The following is a 22,569-nucleotide window of genomic DNA, read 5'->3' as shown; positions in this document are numbered from 1 at the left end:
TAAGCCAACTGTGAAATGTGAGAAAATGGAGCCCTTTTTGAGGAATATTTTGACACCGAGTGCTTAGTCAATGTTTTTAACTATAATAGAAGGAGGATAGTCGTCAGGAAGACATTGAGTTGGCTGAGATTTAAGAGGGTTATTTCCATCTGAAGACATCCTGGTGAATGCCAATATTTACCGAATTTCTGTTATTTGCCCTATCATCTCTCTCTTTTCTCTCTCATATCAAAACATTGGTCAAATACACGTTAGTGGCCATGGCTGTCTGGGCCACCCTCTCCTCTCAATCAATAGCAGCCAGAGTGGTGGCTTTTTAAAATCTGTAAAAACAACAACACATACCGAGCCGGAAGAGAAAGGAAATTCGTTTGTTGTCCAGCCTTTCCCTAATTATAGAGCTGACCTCACTAAAACAGTTTGTATCAATAAAATAAAATAAAATACTTTTCAGTTCTACACAAAAGCTCCACCCTACGTGGAAAGATCAATAGATGGATGTTATTTGTTGTCGTTTTTTTAAAGTGGCATAACCTTGAGAATCTGTCCTTAAAACCCCATATTATCTTTTGGACACTCTCGGAAAAAGAAGGCACCTCTGAAAACAGGAGCTGGGGCGGGGAGGGGGACACCATTGCCTCTTTCCTCCCCCGAAGGAAGGCTCTGTTCGCCTCTGTAGCTGCGAGGACACACACGTTGTGAAGCAAAGCGGAAAATGTGTGTTCATTATCACATAAAAGGCTCCCGCTGCGCAGAAGAATGGAGGCCCCGAATGAGAGTGATTGCGGGGACAATGGGTCGCGAATGTGATGCTCTAACCTGGCCTGCCCCCCCCCGCGCCTACCCCCTTTGTGCCGCGGTCGTTTTAAACTACTTAGCTGTATCTCACTCCGCTGATCCTCAGCTATAAGATGCATACTTTTACCAAAATACAGTTTTTAAAAAAAGTGTGTGCATGTGTGGCCGGTGGGGGGGCTGTCTGGCGGGGGGGGGAAGAGATGTCATTTAGTCGCCTGCTATAGAATCGGGGGGGTCCTTTCTTTTTCTGGCTTCCCTCCTTGTTCGTATCTTCTTAACACCTCCTTCGGATGGGGGGGGAGGACTTTAGGGGTGGGTGGGATTCGTTTATAAAAGACCACGCTCTCCACCTCATCCCCAGTCCTTCCCCCCCCTTTAAAAACCGCTGGTGGTGTAAAGTCATCGTGATCTGCGAATAAACACATATCAGTAAACAAATAATAATAACAATAATAAAATCTAGCTCTAAATTCCAGGAGGGCAAACTTTACCACAGCACGTCATACTTCAGTAAATTTACACAGATATTAGGGAGGGCTATGCCTTTGCCACGGCGTGTGTGTATGTATGTATGTGCGTGTGCGTGTGTGTGTGTGTGTGTTTCCTCTGTTCCTTTTGTGCCATTGTGCTTAACTGAATTTTATAACGCTGATCGATATCTTGGTAAAATATTCATTTTTAAACTAGCGGGCAGTGAAATCTTTGCTTTGTGCTAAAGTCAACAGTCGCTCCAATAAATGCAGCGATGCCTTCCCGAGGAGTTGCAGTCGGTGGGGCGTCTAGCTTGTCATCGTCTCTGCGATCTTGCAGCTCCCGGGCATCAGGTAGGGACTTGCTATTTTCTTTTCTAATTAAAGAAAGAAAGAAAGAAAGAAAGAAATTCCTTCGCTGGGGAGCGGGTGGGAGAGGAGGCGAACCCTGTCTAACTCCCATCTTCTGCCGCTGGTGGTCTCCGTTCAGAATCTGGGCCAGGGAGACAGGCGAAGGGCCTCACCCCCCACCCCATCCACAACTTCCCAGGTAGAGATGAGTTTTCTGTTGCTTTGCTAGGCACCCGTCCGTTTCCATCGGTTTGCTAGGAATTCCACGGCTGTGCGAATCCCCCTGCGCACACAGGCGCGCCCCACAGCTGCCTCCCGAGGCAGAGAAATGCAGGCCATCGGGGGCTAAGCTGCCCTGCTGGGACCGGAGGAAGGGAAAAGAAGGGAGCGATCGGATGTACAGACCGCCTCTGGTGCAAGCAGCCTAGCGCTGGTTCGCCTCTCCCTCGGAGTCTGGCTAGAGTTTCGCCAGCGTTACTCAGGAGTGAGTGTCTGCGGGTTTCCCGCAAGTGTCTTGGCCTCACCCCGCAGGGTTGTTGTTGTTGTTGTTTTTAACTCGGAAGGCTCTTCAGAGCAACCGGGATCCTTTGGAGAGGGTAAGGTCGATCCCTTCTGAGATTCCCCCCCCCCCCGTTTCTGTCGCAAAGAAGCGAGTTTACGGCCCTTGGAGTTCGAGGGTTGCCGGCTTTCCACAGCTGTTCGCTTTGTTCCTGCAAGAAAGTCCAGATACCACCCCCTCCCCACACATAGCACACCTCCCAGCCCCACTGCACCGGCTCCACTCCCACCTCGTCTACTGCCGCCCCCCTCGCGCCCAGCGGCTTGCTTTCTCCCAGCGTGCTTGCGCTTTCCGTCCAAAACGCAGGCGGGACGCGATCCGCCGTGCGCTTTCCTAAGTGCAAAGCCCACGAAACCCAACAACAACCTTCCGGGTCAGCAAACAGATTTCGGATTGCGCGGGCCGGAAATGCCTCTCAACTATTGGGGAGAAAGCTTAGCTCCCCTCCCGCCCCTCCCAAACCATCATTGGAATCCATTTTCTTTCGTTACCGAAATGTCAGGAAATGCAAAGTGCATTTAACAGTTCCTAGCAAAAGTAACTTAAATCTAAGATTTACAAGAAGCGTGCGGAGGTGGGTGGGTGGGTGGCTGGGAGGTCTAGGCATTCTTCTGGAAAACCCAAATGGAATGAATGGCAGGCAAGGAGGAAACGCGGGGATTCATTCATTACAATGGGCCTTGCACCGAACTTCCCGGGGGGGGGATCACGCTATTTAAGGTACCCCGACGTGCATCATCTGGAGGGCTGTCTTTGTACCCTCTAGGTAGATGTCGCTGCCAGATTTCTCACTCCTCTTTGCTTGTCGACGATTTTCAAAAAAGAGAGAGAAGGAGGGAGAATTGTGCATAAATGACATGTCCTAAGTAGGCAACGTGCTCCTTCCTCTTGCTTCGCCCACCACCACTTAAAGAGGTTCATTGAATTCTGACAGAGATGTGTGTGCGGCCGGCTTTGAGGAACACTGTGTGCAACAATAAGGGCAAGATCCAGCCACACAGCCAACCACGTGCTAACCCCAGCATCAGGACTGTATAGAAGAGAGTAACTTCGGCTAGATTTCGCCTTTGGTAGGAATCCTAATTTATTCCATCCTTTTAGGCTATGGAGTGTTCCTATTTTACAGACGGGAAAACTGAGAGCAAGGCCTCCCCTAGAGTTTCAGTTCCGATCCGTGTCTTTCATTGCTTTTTAAAATTGTCCGAAAAACAAAACAAAACAAGAACAAAAACAAAAACAATCAAAAACAGACTTCTCTATTCCGGACACTGTCTTGCTTCCCGTGTCTGGAGCTGTTTTCCGGTGGCAGGAGAGAGGACCGTTTTAGGAAAACAATAGCGAGAACACCGGGTCACAGTCTCCTTCGCACAGACGAGGCTTAGGGTGGCATCTGACTTAGCTTGCTTGGATTTGTGAAATGCCCTGTTCCTTCGTCTTAAAACCAACCTCACTAACGAAATGAACTCCCTCCCCTTTCTCTTTTGGCAACCTGTGTCCAATGCCCGGGGTTAGGTAGCAAATTCCAAGGGATCCACGTGCGTGACTTTGGAAAAGAGAGAGAGAGAGTGTGTGTGTGTGTGTGTGGGGTTCTTCTTCTGGGCAGCCTCGATGAAGCCTGGCTGGCAGGCAGCGTGCAAAGCGTCTTCTCTTCTCCCAGGGACAAGGCCGGAGAGGAAAAGGAGGGCGGAAGGGGGGGAGAGAAGGCGGAGGCGAAGAGCCCCATCTGATTTCCCCTCCATCTAAACTGACGTGACAGCTTATATTTCCCGAACAAGATGGGATCGCTGCAGGACACACACAGAGGCTAATGGTTTTTCAATAATTAATACTCTCCTCGCCCACTAGTAATGCGGCCTCTCGGATTTGTCAATTACTTGTCATTAAATGAGTGTCTATCTACGTCCTTCGCTTTGGGCCCTTGGATGGAGGAGGGCTGAGGGAAGGAAACCAACTCCGCTCTCCTCTCACGGCCGCCCAGCCCGCCGGAGCTCCGCCGGGGAGGGCTCCCGGCCAGGGATACAGGAGTGATCGTCAGGCCAGGCTCCGGGCGACTGTGATCGGCAGGCCGGTGGCTGCAGGCGGAGGTCCGAGAAGGAAGCCCCCGAAGCAGGCGAGGAAGCGGGCGCTTCTAAAGAGATGTAATCTGGCAAATGGGCAATTTTGTGTTTCCGATGCTTATCCTTTTCCTTCACGGACGGGCGGGAGTTCGTTTTTGCTTTCAGAAGGGCAAACGAACAAGCAAGCAAGCAAGTAAGCGAACATAAACAATACACAGACAACGCACTTCGTGGGCGTGTGGGCGTAGAAACGAATCTCTCGTTTGCCGCGGTGCGTTTTTGGTTACTCCCTGTCCTTGTGGGCATCTAAAAGACCTTTCCTCGCCCATCTCAATGTCCCCCAGCAAAATTCCCCTCCCTCGAAGCCACTGCCCAAAGCATCCGAGCAGGATTGCCAACCCCCTTGGACTCAAAGGTGAATCTCTGCCGGGTGCCTCGCCAGGGCTCCACTCTGGACCAGGCAGAGATTCACGGAAGCAGAGCGCGATTTCTCGGCCAGGGGTTAATGGCAGTCCGACGAAATATTAGAACCCATCTGCGATTCCGGGACTGAACAGCCATGGCAGAAGCAGGACAAAGGCAGGATCCCCCGCACCTTTCATTTCTCGAAATCAAAACTCTAGTCTAGACGAAATTTTGGGGTAACCCGAACTTCTCCTTCGTTTAACAGGATGTAATAAGACGATGGAGATGGCGTCATGAGGCTATTTAGTTGGAATGGTGCACTGCATTCAGACCTCTTTTCTGAGGAGGGTAGACAAAAGAGAGAAACCCCCGGGTGCAGACAGGCAGGCAGCTTACAAGGGGCAGGCCGGACTTCAGCAGAGTTTACAGCCCCACCGAATGTGAGCCCCGAGGCTTTCGAGGGACCACTTTAGAAACCTTTGAGGCGGAGGTGCGAGCGGTCGGGGCGCACCTGAAGCTGCCTCTGTCTAAAACGAAGCGAGGGGAAGGGCTTGATCGGGGGGGGGGCACACAAAGAACACGCGGGGCCTACTCAATAGTAAGGCAATAAAGAGGCCACCTCTCTCTCTCCATCGTCCCTCACCTTTGCAGGTCGGCCTCCCAAGTCCTTCTTGTTCGACTGGATCCGGCCCTTAAATGGAGGGGCGTGGCTACTGGAGAAGAGGACGACCACAGGGAGGGAAAACAAACAAACAAACCCGGGAGACCCTGAGGAGGCAGCGCCCGAGGCCTTTCTTAGTAGAGGGGGGAGGGAGGAGGGAGGAGGGAAAGCACTGACTGTCCAGGCAGAAGAACAAGGCAGTGCCTGCATTCCGGAGTCGCAGCGCGCTTCCCTGCAAAGGCCAAAGAGGATCAATTAAGGCCAAGAAGGCGCCTTTGGCCTTTCCTTGCCCAGCAACCGGGGCTCGGAGAAAAGCAGGAGACTCTCGGTTCCCTCGTCCCCGCTTCTTCCGGCGTCCCCTTTAGCTCTTCTTCGCGGCGAGCGACAGCATCCCTGCCCTTAGGCGCTATGGCAACCTCGTCCAGCGTCGTCCCTGTCCTGGGAATCCAGTGCATCTCTCCCCCTTCCCACCCTCGGCCAGCGTATTCCATCCAGGATACACCCCCCCTCATTCCCTCCCCCGCCCCATTCGTAGCATCTGCTCATCTCCCTTCGAGGTGAAACAATGCCTGCTCCCTTTGACTCTCTTTAACTCCTGAACCACGTTTGTCGAGGCAGCGTGCGCTTCCATTGCAACACACGTCTTAGGGCCTTCCTGGGGGACTTCAAGGGGCGTCCACAAAGTGTGAAAATCCCACAACACAAAATCTATAAAACATATATTTCACGGGAAGAATTTCAGCGTAGATTTATCCTCTGGAAGTGGGATTAGGAGCCCAGATTTGAAGACTAACGGTGTAAACGTATGCTGATTTCTTCCCCGAATTCCCACGAAGTTCAATGGGAGTTACTCACAGCTATGTGCCTATAGGACTGCAGCCCAAACGTGTTCTGGAAAAGGAGACGGGGCTTCCATGCAACCTAAACACGTGCATGCTTGCTCGAAAGTAAACCCCACTAAATGGAATACAGCGTTATTCGGAAGTAAACATGCATTGTCTTGCATGTGTACCGTTCAGTATGGGATTTATTCGTAATTCAGTGCGACTAGGGTTGCAGCTTTGTAGCCTACACCTATCAACGTTTACTCACTCGCCTGCCTTGGCCCTTGATCCCAGGTAAACGCACCCCAGTTTGCAGACTTCGGCAGCAATCGTGCAAAGCACACTTGGCGTGTTCTTCTGAAGAGCGGTTTGAGGCTCGCTCAACAGGCATCAGGCTGCAGGGATGGGAGGAATTTAGCACACTTGAAGGGCACGTAGTTTTACTGAAATCCGTGACGATAGAAATGTTTTTAGCGTACAGATGAATCCATCCCAGACGGAAAACTCAGGGAAGCGGATGGCACTGTCAGTCAATGCGTCTGACAGGAAAAGCTTAGACAAGGGCAGCGAAGAACTCGTGGACGGCGCAGGTTGGGATCTCACCCCGAATGGCAGGGGCTGCTCTGTCCACAAGCCGCCCATGAATCTGAGCGCTACAGATTCAATATTGCATGCTAACTAATAAATATTCTCCATTTTGAAAGTGGGTTCACGTCCATACGCACAGATCTTGCACCTATCTGTCCGTCCGTCTATCTCTCTGTCGATGAAGGGAAATTGAGACTGCCTCTAAATAAGAGAAATTGTAAGGAAAATCGACGATTCTCAGGCGCCTTTCTTAACCAGTGTATGTAAAACTTGTCCAGTGTCAAATAAAGCCGCCGCTTTGCTTTTCTGTTTAAGAATTCCGCCTTTCACGGTTGTAATAGAAGGGCAGAAATCATCTAATTGTCTCCGCCACTCCTTTACTTCCCATTTAAAAAAAGAAGACGAAGAAGAAGAAGAAGAAGGGGGGGGGCGGAAAAAAGCGCCCTACACCTCTTTCTCTGTTGTGAGGCTCGTAATGACATGCAAGCATGGGCTGAAAGACAACCAGACATCAAAGCACAAAGAAAATGACATTTCCCGCACTTTGATAAGAAAGTCACACTCCTAACTTTCTTTTCTTTTCTTCCCTTTTCTTTTCTTCCATGAAAGCGGACCCGCCAGTTGCTTCCAGCGGCCGCATTTTGAGGTGGGTGCCTGTGTTTTTTTCCCCGCGTCCCAACTTTTTAAAGGGACCTTTTGCAAACAGCTGCCCCCTCCGCTCGCCCGCTGCCCCCAAAAGTTTGTAGAACTCGGGGGCCCCCGAACAACAACAAAACAAGCCACCACAACATTTATTGGGGCTCAGGGAGTGTGGGGCAGGGGAGACGGAGACACACGCTTGGGACTGAGATGGGGCTAATTATTGTGAGGGGGGTAACAAGGAGGTGGAACACCCAAGTCGAACTGAGGCCGTCTCCCGGGAGACTGATGGAGACCTATTTTACAAGCTGTAATTCCGCTTTAGACGATTGCAAGGCTAAAGTCAATTCACACCCTCTTCTTTCTTCGAGAAATATTCCTAATCCTACCGTTCAAGCGGGGAAATTCTCTCGCCTCATCCCCACCAATATTAACCTAGAAACCTCATGGAATGAAGCTAGATAACGGGGTGGAGGGGGGGGGACCCACAGCGCTCCCGCACCAGCTTAACTACCTCGGCAACATCTAACCTTCGAAACCAGTAAATATTAAACAGGGAGCGATGCCCTTTGATGATTAATGGCGCCTTGTTCTCTGATTTCGCTGAAAGATCGGAGACCAATTAATTAAAGAAAAAACAAAACAAAACAAGGCACCTCATATACTATTTAGAAAAACCGGCCTCCCTCTACTCCCTCCCCAGGTTTTAGTGTGGGGTACCAGCACGTGGGGATTTTGCTTTAATTAGGCTACATAATTTACTTTGAAGTGTTATTACATTATTATTTTTAATAATCGAAGAACGATTTAGGTTAAACCAGGCACATTTACCCGGGAGGAAACCCTCCCGTAGCCAAACGGCCTTAATTTTTATTTCTAATAAATTGAGAATGGCGCTTCAAATTTAATTTCAGGTTGAGCCTTTATGTTTCTTCTCATCTCTTTGAGGTCACTGGTCAGTGAGCCATGTAGTCCGCTTCTACGGACGCTTACTCAGGAGTAAGGCCAACTGGTTTCAACATTAAGTGTATTTACTAAGACTACACTTAATGTTGAAGTTAAGTAATTTTTTCTAAAGACGGAGTTTCTTAGCGTCTTTGCTTAACAAAACTAGGAATTAATCAGAAATGTTCAAGTATTTTAGAAAATAAAAAGGCTGGTAAATCTGTCTTAATGTGATATATTACCACCCCCCTTCATCCTCATTCCAATAGTTTAAATCTTCTCCAATAGCATAAAAGAAAAATTATATATTATTTATGCCTATGGACAGTCTGTTTTCAGGGGAGACAAAAATGCAGATAGAAAAATATGTAGGTAGGTAGATATATTGTACAAAACTGAACAGACAACCGCTGCACTTTTGTGTTCGGTTACCTAAGTCCGCAAACGAAGAAGTAATAAAATATAGAAATAAACTAACGTCAACTTCCAGGCCTAGACTTTCTGGAGCAAGTGGTAAAGGCAGGAGAGGAACTTGGTTAATCTGCCTGATACATTCTCAGCCCCGATTCTTTAGATGTATGCTGATTAAAACCCAACTTTTTGATACCTTAAAATTTAGTTTGGAAACGTAGAAAATTATTTCTTTCTCTTCCAGCAACAAACAGCTCCTACTTATCAGGGACTGTTTAATTGTTCAGAGAAAATGCGTTCGCTCTCTCTCGCTCTCCCCCCCCCCGTCTATCTCCCCACCTCCTCTTTTTTTTGTACCGCTGTGTAGTGTATCCCCCTTCTTTGTAATTGTGTCCCGAACAGCCTGCTGATATGCATGGCTGGCGAAGACGTAAACTTATCCCTTTTTGACTGTTGGCGATCAACGTCTTATTATAACAGCTGGAGAGCAATGGAGATCTCATCTTTGTTTCAAAATGAGTATCACGCGGCTGCCTCCAGCAGTCCGATGTGTGTGGAGGGGGTTGTCACAAGCAACCCAGTCTCATGGTTTATATTTACTTGGAAATATAAAGATACGGGCAAATTCCGAACTGAGAATGAAGAATTCACTCACCTCTAGCGGTTCTAGATCTAGAGATCCACCTTAGCCTTTCAGGATGCCTTTCCGCCATTCCCAGCCTTTGTCCCGCTTTCTTGTCTACCCAGTTTGGAGAAATGGTATTTGAAAATCCATGAATTGCTTTCAAGTACCGCTCTAACAGTAGGCTGCATTCCCCCACTGCGAAGCTGTACTCCGTCGCTCTTTTTCCGCATATTTTGTATATGCAAACAATATTGGGCAGTAATCCTAGGTACGCTTATTTGGGAGAAAATATTGACTGATCTTAGCGGGGCTTGCTTTTGATAAAAAAAATTGCATGGGATTACCCTTGACCCTGCAGAACTCAAAGCTTCATATTTAACTTATTTCCCCCAGAATTCAAAATCCTAGGAAGTCGTCCACACGTGTGGGCTTGACCCCGTGTGAAAGCTCTGAAGCCTGGGAGGGTAAATAAATCTGTCACCAACAGACTACTCGGAAGTAAGCCCAAACTGAGTTTAATCGAGTTTACTATCTGGAAAGTATGCTTAGGGTTGCAAGGTAAATAATAACCACGAGGACCTTCCATTCCACGAATCTTTCCCCATCTTAAAGAGTAACCAATATGACTGCGGCAGAAACCTTTGGTGGGCCCAGGACCACTTAATCGGACGCACAGAATATCCTTCGGAGCTGACACGTGCATGGACGATAGTACAGGATACAGAAGGGAGGAATACGTAGGCAGTGAGGTCCGAAGGAAATAAAATACAGCCACACATTCTTTTTAAGCTAAACGGGTCATTACGTTAAAATTTACATACAGGTAAAATCATGGCCGTGAACTGAGCATACAGTGGGCTAAACAGATACTAATCAAGGCTGTTGGAATAATTGGGACATTGAGTTATGCAGAAATAAGTTCCAGCGAGAGGTCAGTGTGGCTTACTTCAAAGTAAGTCTGCAACGCTTCTCTTTAATCGAGTCACACCCGTTATTGTTTGGTGCTCTTGGTGCTGTTTTTATTTACATTATTTCCTGAGAGTCAAAAATGCAAATACCTTTAGCACATTTTTAAAAAGTCTTTGTTTCCTCGAGTCGTTTCTCTCTCTCTCCCCCTCCCTTCCTGTTTGGGACAGCTCGATTCTCTCCCATTTCTTTTCAGTCCTTTTAAGATCCGCCACTCCGACAACATTCTAAAGGGAGACCCGCCAAGCGGTTGAGGGGCTAGGAACTCAGAATCAAAGTCAGGTTTGCTGCTGAGCCAATGTAGCTGCTTCGGACAGGCTCGCGGTGCAAGTCGCAGGGGGAAGGACGTAGCACGAAACAGAAACACCAAACGCAAGAGGAAACTTCTCCCAGAGGTTCATTCCGGCTACTTAAAACGGAGAACAAGCAAGGGCGTTTTAGCTGAGGATCGGGGCAAGCCACCGGTGGAGCTGACAGGATGGCAGCCTTTGAGGCAGGGGAATGTGTCTGGAGAAGTTTTGGGGAAGGTATAAACCATTGTAATTTTGTGCGTTTTTTTAGAAATGCTTGTGACCTCTTCGTATTTAGGGAACTGGAAGGTTCTGTGAACAAGAGTCATTAAACTAATACCTGGGAGGGCCCTTACGGCACCCGCCCGAGATTCTGCGGAAAGTTTCAAGCAGGTCGCTGAAGGAATCGGCTTCCTACTAAGATACTTCCCGCAGGTCTGAGCACCCTTGGTGTAGGGAGCATTACCAGAGGGTCCCTCCCACCGCTGCCCCCCAAGGACATATTCGGAAAAGCCCGGACGAGCTCCTGCGGGTGGAAAGCTGCCTTACAGTGACTGGCATCTGTGGCTCCACCGCATCTCTCCCAGGGGTGAGGAAGCCGCGGCCTCCGAGACCTTGTTGACCTGGCCAGCGCAGACCAGAAGGATTGTGGGGAAAGGCCGTTCAGCCAGGTCTGAAGGGTCACAGATTCTCCACCCTTGCTACAATGGCAGCAGGTGCTCATCAGGACTGGTAGGGCAGGGTTACCGGTGAAGGGCCGCCGAAATCGAGGCTAGGAAGGGCCAAATTCTTCACGGGTTCCTTCCTTTCGGCCTGGCAAGGACTTTGCAGTACAGCTCTTTAATATCATTGAACGCCTAAGTGGGATGAAAGTGTAGTCTCTTTCGTGAATTCAGAGCCAGCTACCACTTTGTGGCCTTTGATGCTCTGCCGTGGGCTGGGGTTGGGCGAAAGATGTCGCCTCTTCTTCCCTTCCTACCCATGAAGCTGGAGACCAGTGAAGAAGGGAATGGTCAACCACCTGGTCTCATGAACCAGCTTCACCGCGTCTTCACTAATGGGTATGAGCTTTCTGAGATCTTCTCTGCCAAGGATGATGGCGATGACATACAGGAGGCGTCAGAAAGGTGTAACCCTCTAGATATTGTTGGAGTGTAGTGCCCATCCTCTCTCGCGATTGACTACACTTGCTAGGACCGATGGAAGCGATGGGACACCGGCATATGGAGGATTACAGTCCTTCTCTCCTGGCATATAAAGCCTAGGCTGCCTCCTCCCTGAGCGAAACTCTCCCTTCTGGAGCTCCCTTTTCTTTTCTAAAGGAATGAACTGGGTAGAAGCCACATGAAGTCCTGCGGGGAGGGGTGTACAGTTAATACCTGACATGGGCTTTGATGGAATGCAGCCCATTTCCAAAAGCTTATGGCAAATAAAACTTGATAGTCTTTAAGGTGTCACAAGCCCGTTGTTTTTATTGGAACCGATTAAGAGGCTTACCCTCCCCCCCCCCAACATTTCAACAGGATAGGAGTCTGTGTGCAGCCTCGAGATTCCCTCTTCTTTTTCACCAAGGGATCTACCCGGTGCCCTCCAGATGCCTTGGATAACGACTCCCAATGGCCACGCTCGGTGTGTGTGAAGGTGCCTGGAGTTGGTCCAACAAAAATGGACTGGACCAGCCTGTCGTGGGGCATCACACTCTTACCTGGCCTTCACTATAAATCGGGGATAGCCCCACTCCTGTTTCTGTCCCGTGAGAGGGATTGTTTTTCCTACTTCATTTACACACCTGCATTGATACTGGAGTATGGAGGAGGGGGCAGGAATCAGATTGCGCTCTTCATGGAGCATGCCCCATTAAACAATGGGGTTTCCCTTTTGAGAGACATGTATTCATTAGGGCTACAGCCCTAAACCAGTTTTAAGCTAGTTTTGCCCCCAATAAAAGTGTATTACGCAATAAACCATCCGTTTGGGAATCTGAGCTTCTGCCCTTGGAAGAAAGTCCCGGCCAAACACAGTGGAGTTTACCGAGTAAAGGACCGCTAAGTAGATGTGCATATGTCTGGATAGCTCAGTGGTTTAAGTATCTGGGCTGCGGAGCCAGAAGTTGGGAGTTCAATTCTTCACTGTACCTCCAGGGAGAAGAGCCCGCTTGTGGAGCCTTGGACAAGCTGCACGGTCCCAGGGCGACCCTAGAAGAAGGGAATGGTCAACCACTTCTGGGCATTCTGAACCTAGAAGACTCGGGGGGGGGGGTCGCCAGAAGTCGGAATCCACTTGACGGCACACCCACCCACAAATAAATAGGCAAGCGACTGGGATGATGCCGAGGACACTGGGAGGTTTTTTTTTTTTAATTTTTGTCATGGTTTGCAAAATTCTGACTTACGGCCACCCTCAAATCAGCCGGAAGTTCGCGAACACGTCTGAAGCCTTAATCCGAGAAAGCACGAGATGGTTTCTAGTTTTAGGAGGAGAGAAAGAGCCTTCCTCGCCTCAAGGGCGGGAGTCTGTGCCCAGTGACCTGGGAGTAAGGGCCATTGAGTATAGCCACGTAGGGGAGAGGAACGCGCCTCGGACTGCCGGTGTAGGGAAGGAACGGTCGCTCGGCTGTTGGCAAGGTCTCCTCTTGCCGGTCGGATCCTGCCTGAGGCGCTGGGCCGCCTCCAAAGCCTCCGGCTTTCTTTCTAAACGGCGGCTCGGCCCCTCGCCAGCGGCTCCAGCCTCAGCCTGAAGATAAAAGACAGATCTTTTCTCCTTTATCTTTCTTGACATCAAGCCGAGGGAAGCCGTTTATCTCAGGTGCCTTTAACCTGCCGTTATCAGCCGGCCAGACTCATTTAGGAAGCTCAGCTCGGTAACCTGAGCCGAAGCTCCATTGATTGCCGAGAGCGCCCTTTAGATTCCACCCTCGCTTGGTAAACAACGCCAAGGAGCTGCCCTTGTCCAGCCTCCCCTCCCCTCCCCTCCCGTGCCTTCTCTTCGTCCCGCCGAACCGTCTGACCGCGGAGGTCGCTGCCCCTTCAACGGCTGGGGGACAAATTCCTGGGAACAAACAGGGGTGTGTGGGTGTGTGGACAGAGCAGGTAGGCAGGTGGGCGGGCTTCGGGGTTTGGTGGTGGCCCGACACCGGCGGGCAGGGAGGTGTTATGTTCAGGGGATGTCGAGTTGACTTGCAGAGACTGTGGTGGCCACTCGGTCCGGTGAACGTTGCCCTCTCGATGCCCCTCGGGAGAAGGAAGCGCCTCGCTCTGATCATCGTGTGATCCCCCCGGCCCAATTTGCTTCTGCCTGCCTGCTCATAAAAACTGGGCCCGCCTTCCTTACCCAGGTGGTGCCCCCAAGGTTACCTGGACGAGCATAAACACAGTAGGCAGAAAACAGAATTCTGGGATATCCTTACGCCCTGGATCTTCAGGAGAAACGGATGTGTAACTAACGGGACGGTTTTAGAAGAGGCAGCGGTATTGGCTTGTGCAAGCCAACCCGAAGAAAAATTAAAAAGAGAAAAAGGAAGTCCACTTCAGTTCAGTCTGAAGAAGATGATTTATTCACGAAAGCTCACGTTAAAATATAACAGTTAGTCCTCAAGGTGCCACGAGGTTTTCGTTCTTTTTCCTTTTTAGATTTTTCTTTGGGTTTTGCCTGATATAAACTCGACAGTGAAGGCTTAAGAGTAATTAAGAGTGGTGATGAAGTAGATAATTTGTACTTGTCTCATCCGCTGAGTTTAAGCCAATGTACTAACCTTACCAAGAACAACATTGTATTATTATTATTATTATTATTATTATTATTATTATTATTATTATTATTATTATTATTATTATTATTATTATTATTATTATTATTATTATTACTGTAAATGCTAAATATAGACGTCTTTGAGATAGTGCAAATGCAGTTCTATGTGTCTACTCATAGTAAGTTTCAATGAGTTCAGGTAGATTGGTTCTCAACGAATAGGTATACGGTTAGATCCTACTGAACTTAATAGATTTGATCCAGATTTACTCATGCCAAAAGTTCAGCCACTGATCCAAGGCTCTAGGATTCCGGAGTGCCTGATCTGGGTGGCTCATTAAGTTCATTGCCTGTCCTCAGGGCACAGACCTGAATCGAGATGTAATTCTGCTCCCAGAAACATGGACCAAGAGTTGTCAGAGAACAGCAAACTTCCTTCAGCTTTGTAGCATTCCACTGTCTCATGAAAAGAAAAAGAAACGTTGCGGTTTAAAAAAAACACAACACAATCCAATGACAAGCTCTGTGAGACTTTTATTGGATCACTACAAAATCATGACCATAAAGCTAGCTTTTGACTCAGTACAGCTCTTCATCATACTGGCCACCACAGAGTTGTGGATGGTACAGAAATAAAACTCATGAAAGTTTAAAAAAAAAAAACAATGGCAGGATCTACGAGCCAGATTCCTTTGTTAAACTGATGTTTCGAAATGTGGTCTGCAGACTCCAGTCAGGAGTGTCGATTACAGATTCCATCTTTGGTGGTATTGATTGGGATGCCTCTCCCAGGCTCACAAGTTGGAAATGAACTCTGTGCTCCAACGCCCTCTTCCCTCCTTTCAGAAGCTCCCACCCTTTCTTTGCTCCTGACTCCTAGTTCAGTACAACCGAGGCACTCCTGGAACTGTGCAGTTCCTTCTCTCCCTTTCTGGTGGCCAGTAGAGCCCCTTGTGGCTGGTGAGGTGGAAGCCAATGGGTGGGGCCAGAGGTGACTAGACAAAGGATAGTGGCAGTGGGCAAAAATGGATAAACACACAGACACATGCAGCAAAGCAAATCTATAAGCAGAGGCAGGCAGGCTGGCGTTTGTCCAAGTATTGCTTCACCTCCACACTTTTCCACAACTCAGCTGAGGAGCAAAGGGGTACCTCCTGCTCTCACATTACAATTTCTGCTTCCTGCTTTTTCCTTCCCTGTCCCTTTTTCAAAGCTGGGCAGCTGGCTGATTCACTCCCATTCCCCCCCCCCCGATTTTCTCTAACCCACCCACTCCATAGGTTCTCCAGGCTGAGTCTCGGGAAAGGAAGGAGTGAGCTCCCGCTGCGGGGTAGTGTCAGCAAGGGGTGGATAAGCTCTTTTTGCCCTAATGGACCAGCTTCTCCTGTCTGTTAAATCTCCCCTGACTTTTTAAAATAACATTTTGGTGGGATTCTTCCTTCGACTAGATTATTGTTCCCAGCTGCGACAACTATTTTAATTTTTTAAATATTTTTGAAAAAAACAACAACAACAGTTGGTTCCTAAATTTAATAAATAAATAAGTTATCAAGTCTCACAATCTGTATAGTGAGCAGAGCCTGGAAAAGTTTCCTTTCTGGACTTAGAAGGTGGAGAAACCCCTTTGCTGCCTGTGGGATACTGGAAATTATCTTCTCTCCTGGAAAAACAAACAAACACACACCCCTTCCACGTTCAGATTGCTCATCCCCAGCTAAAGAAGGGTTAAAGGGCCATGGGGATGCTCCCTTGACTTGCAGAAGGGCTATACCTGAGAGAAGGGCAAGGTCTTCGGGGGATGTGCTCCGTCTTGCAAAACTATTTTTCAGGGGGAGGCTGCTGATACCCGGTGCAGTAGACTCTGAACGTGATTTTGTCAAAAGCATTTCTTTCGGCTTGTTCAGGCCCAGTGAGCACGGTGACGGAGCCGCGATGAGTCTTAGTATTTACAGTAGAAATCATGCATGAAATTGAATGTTAACCAGGAGGAAAAAAAATGCAAATCCAATTGAAAACGAAGAGACTGAGTAAGAGGGCAGCAGCTGCTTATAGACTTTTGGGAAATGTGCTACCCTGTAGGTTTGCTAGGCAGCACATCCAGAAGATCTAGGATATAAACAAGCCATTAAAGAGGGCACACAAGCACACACCTGACTCAGTCCATTCCATATGAGCTATATTTAAGCCCCCTTGACTTTACTGGGGACACTGAACATTTTGTTCAACTCTCCCAAAGAAATCAATAGGACAGAAGAGGACTGCCCTGTATCCCATATCTTCCAGTTTGGGACAATCACAAACAAAAGCAATTAAATTAAATCAAATTCTGCAGGCAGCTTGACATGACACATTCATTATATCTTAGCAGGGCTCATGTTTTAGATTATATCAGATGCATGTGGCATCAATGTATGTTTTAGGTATACATAGCCACATCTGGACTGCTGCAAACAAGAGGGAATGAAATGCAAAAACTACAGACTGGCGAGGATGTGGAAGTTTCAGGTTGATTACTCACAACAAACTAGCATTGATGATTGCACAGACTTTTTGGCATTGAATACATGCAGTTGTAGTAAACCCTTTATCCCAATTTAGGCTACTGTGAGTACAACTTAACAGATTGATAAATTGTCATTCAGATGGTCCAGGGCCTGAAATAGGGCAGTGGCAGCTTTTCACCCAAAGTGGCAGGATGAGGCCCTGCTCTGCTTGTGGCAGTGTCAGGACAGCAGAAAAGGATTGGGGTTTATTGAAGTTTATTCCCCAGCTTTTAAATAATATCAGCTTGTGAGATTTTAGGCTTGAGCCAGGTAACAAATGCTTGGGGCTTGTGGTCAGTTCTGTAAAACAGTGTTGCCTGGACATTAAGTATATTAGCATATGTTGCAAGGAGATGGCTTTCCCCTATTAGAAGAACATATGATCTTAATGTATTCTCGAAGGCTTTCACGGCTGGGATCTGATGGTTGTTGTGGGTTTTTCAAGCTCTTTGACCATGTTCTGAAGGTTCATCTTCCTGCCCTCAATGCTCTTTGTATACAGAAACTTCAGAACACAGCCAAAGAGCCCGAAAAACCCACAACAACCAATGTATGATCTTCTTTGCCACCAGCCTATTTTTATAGGGCTGCTGTCCTTTCCCTACACTGAAGTAAACTACATGGAGCACAAGTGGGCCTTACTTTTGAGCAGGCTCTTAGGATCTTGCTGCCCACGATGACGTATTGCATTCAGATCTCTCAACTTTGCACTAGGATTGAGGATTTGCACTATTGGGGTTATGCAGCATCATGTTGTTTCTAACTTCTGGTGACTCTGTTAGGGATTTTGTGGTATGTGATATGTTCAAGGAGTGGTTTGCTCTTGCCATCTCCTATGGCCCAGAAGAGATTTAAACCCAGGTCTCCCGAGTCCTGGTCTGACACTAGATCACATGGGTCTGTTGCCCTCTGGTTAATATGAGACTTACTTCAGACATTGCCATTCAAGCTAATTCAGAAATATGTTGTAGGAACTCGGCAAGCAGCCCTAACAGACATGAGGTCCTATGGCTTCCTATATTCTCTGGAAGAATACAATTGCTTAAGGAGCATAAACTATCTTCCTGTGGGGATGTTATTATTTTAAAAGGTGCCCTTAGTTTTGCTGCTACTAAACAAGGACAGTCCATTCTACTTCATACCAGTCAAAGAGTGACCTTTCTTCTTGGCTCCTTTGAGTTGTGCGGACATGTTTTCTTTCTCTTGCACATGCATTGATCAAATGGGTCCTAAGGGCGTTCCCAGTCCAGCCAAGGGCGCAGCTTTGATTTCAACGGAAGAACATTCTCCCAGAGCACAGACAGAGTTCTGACTCCTGTGCTCTGAAGATGCCGACTACAGAGACGGGCGAAACATTAGGAAGAAAAATCTTAAGAACACAGCCAAACAGCCCCGGAAAACCCACAACAACCATTCTCCCAGGGCTACTCTCTCCCTCGCTGCCTCACTTAAATTAATGCAGCCAGCGCATACCTAGCTTTTGCCCCCAACATCGATGTTTTCTTCGACATATTTTCCAGGTACGTGAGAGTAAGCCCGAGCCAGCACGCTAGCCCTGATTTCAATGAACCAGATTGCAGTGTGTAAGTCCCATCAATTTTAACAAGATTTCTTTGCATTAACTTGCGTTCAAGATGGTGAAGGCGCTTTGTGAATCTCTCCTCCCACCTGCCAGCGCAGCAACTGTGATAAAGTATGCAATACAGCAAGGGATGCTCTGTTCTTCGTTTACCATTAAATGTTTCTTTTAATGATGTAAGCCGCCTTGGGTCCTTTCCAAGAAGAAAGGTGGGATAAAAATATTCAAACGAACGAACAAACAGATATTTCAGGCCCACATTGCAGGTCTTGGTCGCCCCCTATTTTGAGGCGTCTCTCCTCCCACGGCCAGCTTTGGAGAAAGTAGAGGAGCAGAAATAAGACAATGCTGGAGCAGAGAAGGAAAGAGGGCTGGAGGGTTAGCCGTTGAAACCCAGAATTTGAAAAACTTACTTTTTTGATCTACAATTCCCAGAACCTACCACTAGTGGCCTTGCTGGCTGGGGGTGTCTAGGTCCAAAAACGTAATTTTCCCGAGCCCCGTTTAAATTTATTTATTTATTTATTTATTTATTTATTTATTTATTTATTTATTTATTTATTTATTTATTTATTTATATGCCGCCCATTCTACCCAGAGGTCTCTGGGCGGCTTACAATAAATGTGTTTACTCAAACAAGCATACTCCTTTTAACGGATGAAATGCCACCTACATTTACAAGTGAATAGAGCAATGGTTTGTGATTTCTTTCTTTCTTTCTTTCTTTCTTTCTTTCTTTCTTTCTTTCTTTCTTTCTTTCTTTCTTTCTTTCTTTCTTTCTTTCTTTCTTTCTTTCTTTTAAAGGATTGAGCATCTTAATTTTGTTGCAAGAGAAGGCACTCTCAGGTGTCACAAAGAGGTCCTTTCACGGGAGGCGTTACTTTCGTTCCTGTGAGAAAGAGGAACGCCACTTCTGAGATACCAGTCTCAGGTTACTGGACCTACTTGGATCGTATTTATTCCGCGATTAAACAAGGGAGTAATTTTCTAATGGAAGTTGGGCGGAGGAGCCAGAGAGAACTCCAGTCTTAAGGAGTCAGGCCGCTGGGGCCCTTCAGCGCTCCCTTTCCTACAGCGCCGATGAGCAAGAGCTCCCCACGAGGAGTCTTTCCCAGTCTCAGCTGGTGATGTCAGTAAGTTGGAACTTACTGCATGTGACCCATATTACCACAGAAGCTACAGCTCCACCTCTCCATCTGATCAGTTAGGACAGTTTTCGCCAGCCCAGGGAGCACAAGCGTGAAAATGCCAGCCCTGTGCATTTTTATTTTGAATGCGGCAAAGAAAACTCAAGCATTCGTCTACTGCTATGTGACCTACGTTCATACTGAACTGGCCTCCACCCCAGAAAGGACCGTTTATGCTCAGTAGCCTTCGAAATTGTAGTCCAGGGCAATTAATATTGGGGGGGGGGGGGTAAGCACTTGACGAATTGGATTTGATTACCTTCCTTGGAGATTCTAAATATTTCACTTGTCTTCCGTTCTGAAGAGAAAGGAGGCAAGACTACGGGAAGTTCTCGCGCGCAAGGGCTCCGTTGATGGAACCACTTCCAGTTGTCCACTGAGACTCGCGTAATCCGGGAAATGGACTCAGAAGTTGAAAACTTGTTTTCTTCTACTATAGTCCCAGAAACCCTCCAACCGCCAGAACTGGTGGGTCACACTGCCTGGGGTGTTTGGGGAGCTGTGATCTAGAAAGGTTAACTTTCCAAGCTCTGGATTGACTTGTGTTGAGTGTTTACGCTCCCATTCTGGACATCTCACTTTCTCAATTTCTGTATCTGGAGGAGGGGCTTCAATAGATAATAAATCTACAGCATGATTTATATACTGCCCTCCCCTCACAGCATCGTTGTTTCAGTTTCTCTTAACTACCCTCGGGAGACTCGTAATCCTTCCTCCACCAAAATATATTAACTGGCGAAAGTGAATCGCAGTCGAATTTAATTTAATTTCCCCGTCAAATTAGATTGAGAGACACTGTTAATCTTTTAGGCGGGCTTCCGTAGAGGAGAGCTTCATGGCGCCTTCTTATATTCAGGAGGCAAAGCGGTCAACTTCTGCGTGGGCTGGACCACTTCAGAGGGCATGCAGAGCCCCGCTCTGTCTAAACTCTCCTCTGCATAACCGAGAGCTCCTTGCACACAAGGAGGTTTCTCCAAACAGTTTAGGCCTCTCCTGGGTATGCTGGTTGGGCAGGGATGTCAAAGGGTATCGGACTACCAAGCGAAGTTCAGCCATGTGAGGCTGAGGTGGTACAGCTCGGAGTGGCTCCTCCGGTGCTTGGGAGACTGAGGGCCGCTGCCATCCCAGTTGCCTGAAACCTTGCGTTGATCCGGGAAGACCCCTCAATTCTCCCAAGAACTGGGAGGGAAGCAAAAGTCCGCTCAAGCCATGATGGCGCTCTCGAAGGTGGCTGGCCAGATCGCATGCCTCGCCAAGGGGCAGTTGCCTTTCAGTCAAGAAACGAAACGACCAGTTAAATTTATATCCCGCTTTTCCGTCAGAAACCTAAAGGCGGCATACATGGGCCTCCTCTCGGCCACTTTATTTTCAAAACCACCTTGTCAGGTAGCTCCGAGTGACTGGATCAAGATCAATCGACGAGTTTCATATTTATCATCAGGATTGGGCGTCTATTATAAACCTGTTGTTGTTTAGTCGTTAAGTCATGTCCGACTCTTCGTGATCCCATGGACCAGAGCACGCCAGGCCCTCCTGTCTTCCACTGCCTCCCGGAGTTGGGTCAAATTCATGTTGGTAGCTTCGATAACACTGTCCAACCATCTCATCCTCTGTCGTCCCCTTCTCCTCCTGCCTTCACACTTTCCTAACATCAGCGTCTTTTCTCATGAGATGGCCATTAACTTTCCATTTTTAAATTTGAGTTCAAAAGCCAGCTAAGCATCTTCAGCCTAACCGATAACCTCACCTGAGGTATAGGATCGATGGGTTAACTGGGAGAGAGGGGGGAGGCAAACGATGGGTAACATGAAGGCAAATATGTGAAATGAAAACTTCTTGAGCCCCTATTTTGGGATTAAAACGGGTTAATTAATTATCTTGCAAAAATAATTCCAGAAGGAGAGAGATTTGGCATCTTTGCACAAGTGTACTGTCAACCGTTTTGTTCCGCTGTGATTGCCCCGAATTGATTACTACTCCTAGTTACTTAGGTGGATCATAGTCAAGTAAAATGAACGTGCTGGTGGGAAAGAGATTTAAAACTGGCCCTTACCATAATGGGAAGGTCACAGTAACCTTGCTGGACCGTCCAAATAATGGCTAATCAGATTTCCCTGGACACCCACAAGCAGGCCATGCAATTGGTGGCCACCGCCTTGTTATCTGTGTCCGGTACGCCTCAGTCTGTGGAAGTCTCTTTGACCTACCACGGTAAGTGATCGTTGACAGGAATCCAGACCAAGACGGGGGCTGTCAATGGGAAATGGATCCGCATTAAGAGTTCTTGGGTGACGCAAAGCTCCCTTGTGCTTCCCACCCATGGGTGCATGGGAGGTGGGACTAGCATGGGAGAGCCAACTCCCAGCATCTCTCTTCTAAAACCCTGTCCTAGATGATTGCTTTGAAGGGCTCCAGATTGACTCGGATTATTGTACGCCGTGAGTCTGAGCAAGCGGACAGGAATTCACCAGCATTCAAATAAGCTTTTTAAGAGATCCAGAAGACTTTCCTTTCCTTGCTTCTAATATATTGCTGATCTTTGGCCAAAGTCAGCGAGAAATCCTCCGGTTCCCCCCACCCCCGCGAACCCTCAAGGGTTAATTCTTCTTCCCTTAACGCTTGTCTGCCCACAGTGGAAACCTTCGCTTCGTAGCCACCCGAACTTCTTTCTTCCTTGACTGTTTGAATCCACTTTTAGCGTGTTTCCCAGGAAGTTCTCTGTTGACCTTTCGTTACCGAGCGAGCCTGTAGTGGAAAGTAGCGGGAAACGGAAGCGTTATGGGCCTGAAAAGCAATAAGTAGCCGCCAGAAACGAGGGATCGGCGAGAGAAGGACGAGGCGGCGGCCCCGCTCCGCCTTGCTCGCGGGAGCACAGCCCTGGCAAGGCGCGCGCGCTCCCCGCAGACCGACGGGCTCGCTCGCC

General features: G+C 48.0%; 1 long non-coding RNA gene across 1 annotated transcript in view; it reads left to right on the top strand.

The window, feature by feature from the left end:
* Positions 1 to 1,548: 1,548 nt before the first annotated feature.
* The window catches only part of LOC140706362 (uncharacterized), a 35,492-nt gene continuing 14,471 nt past the window's right edge, over positions 1,549 to 22,569 (top strand). Inside the window, exon 1 of the long non-coding RNA XR_012086002.2 lies at positions 1,549 to 1,622. This is a non-coding gene — a long non-coding RNA (uncharacterized LOC140706362). The remainder of the gene's footprint in view (positions 1,623 to 22,569) is intronic.

Source organism: Pogona vitticeps, chromosome 4 (genome assembly GCF_051106095.1).
Source record: "Pogona vitticeps strain Pit_001003342236 chromosome 4, PviZW2.1, whole genome shotgun sequence".
In the NCBI taxonomy this organism is placed as follows: domain Eukaryota; kingdom Metazoa; phylum Chordata; class Lepidosauria; order Squamata; family Agamidae; genus Pogona; species Pogona vitticeps.
The sequence above is the reverse complement of the archived record's forward strand: the minus strand, read 5'-3'. Positions and strand labels throughout refer to the sequence as shown.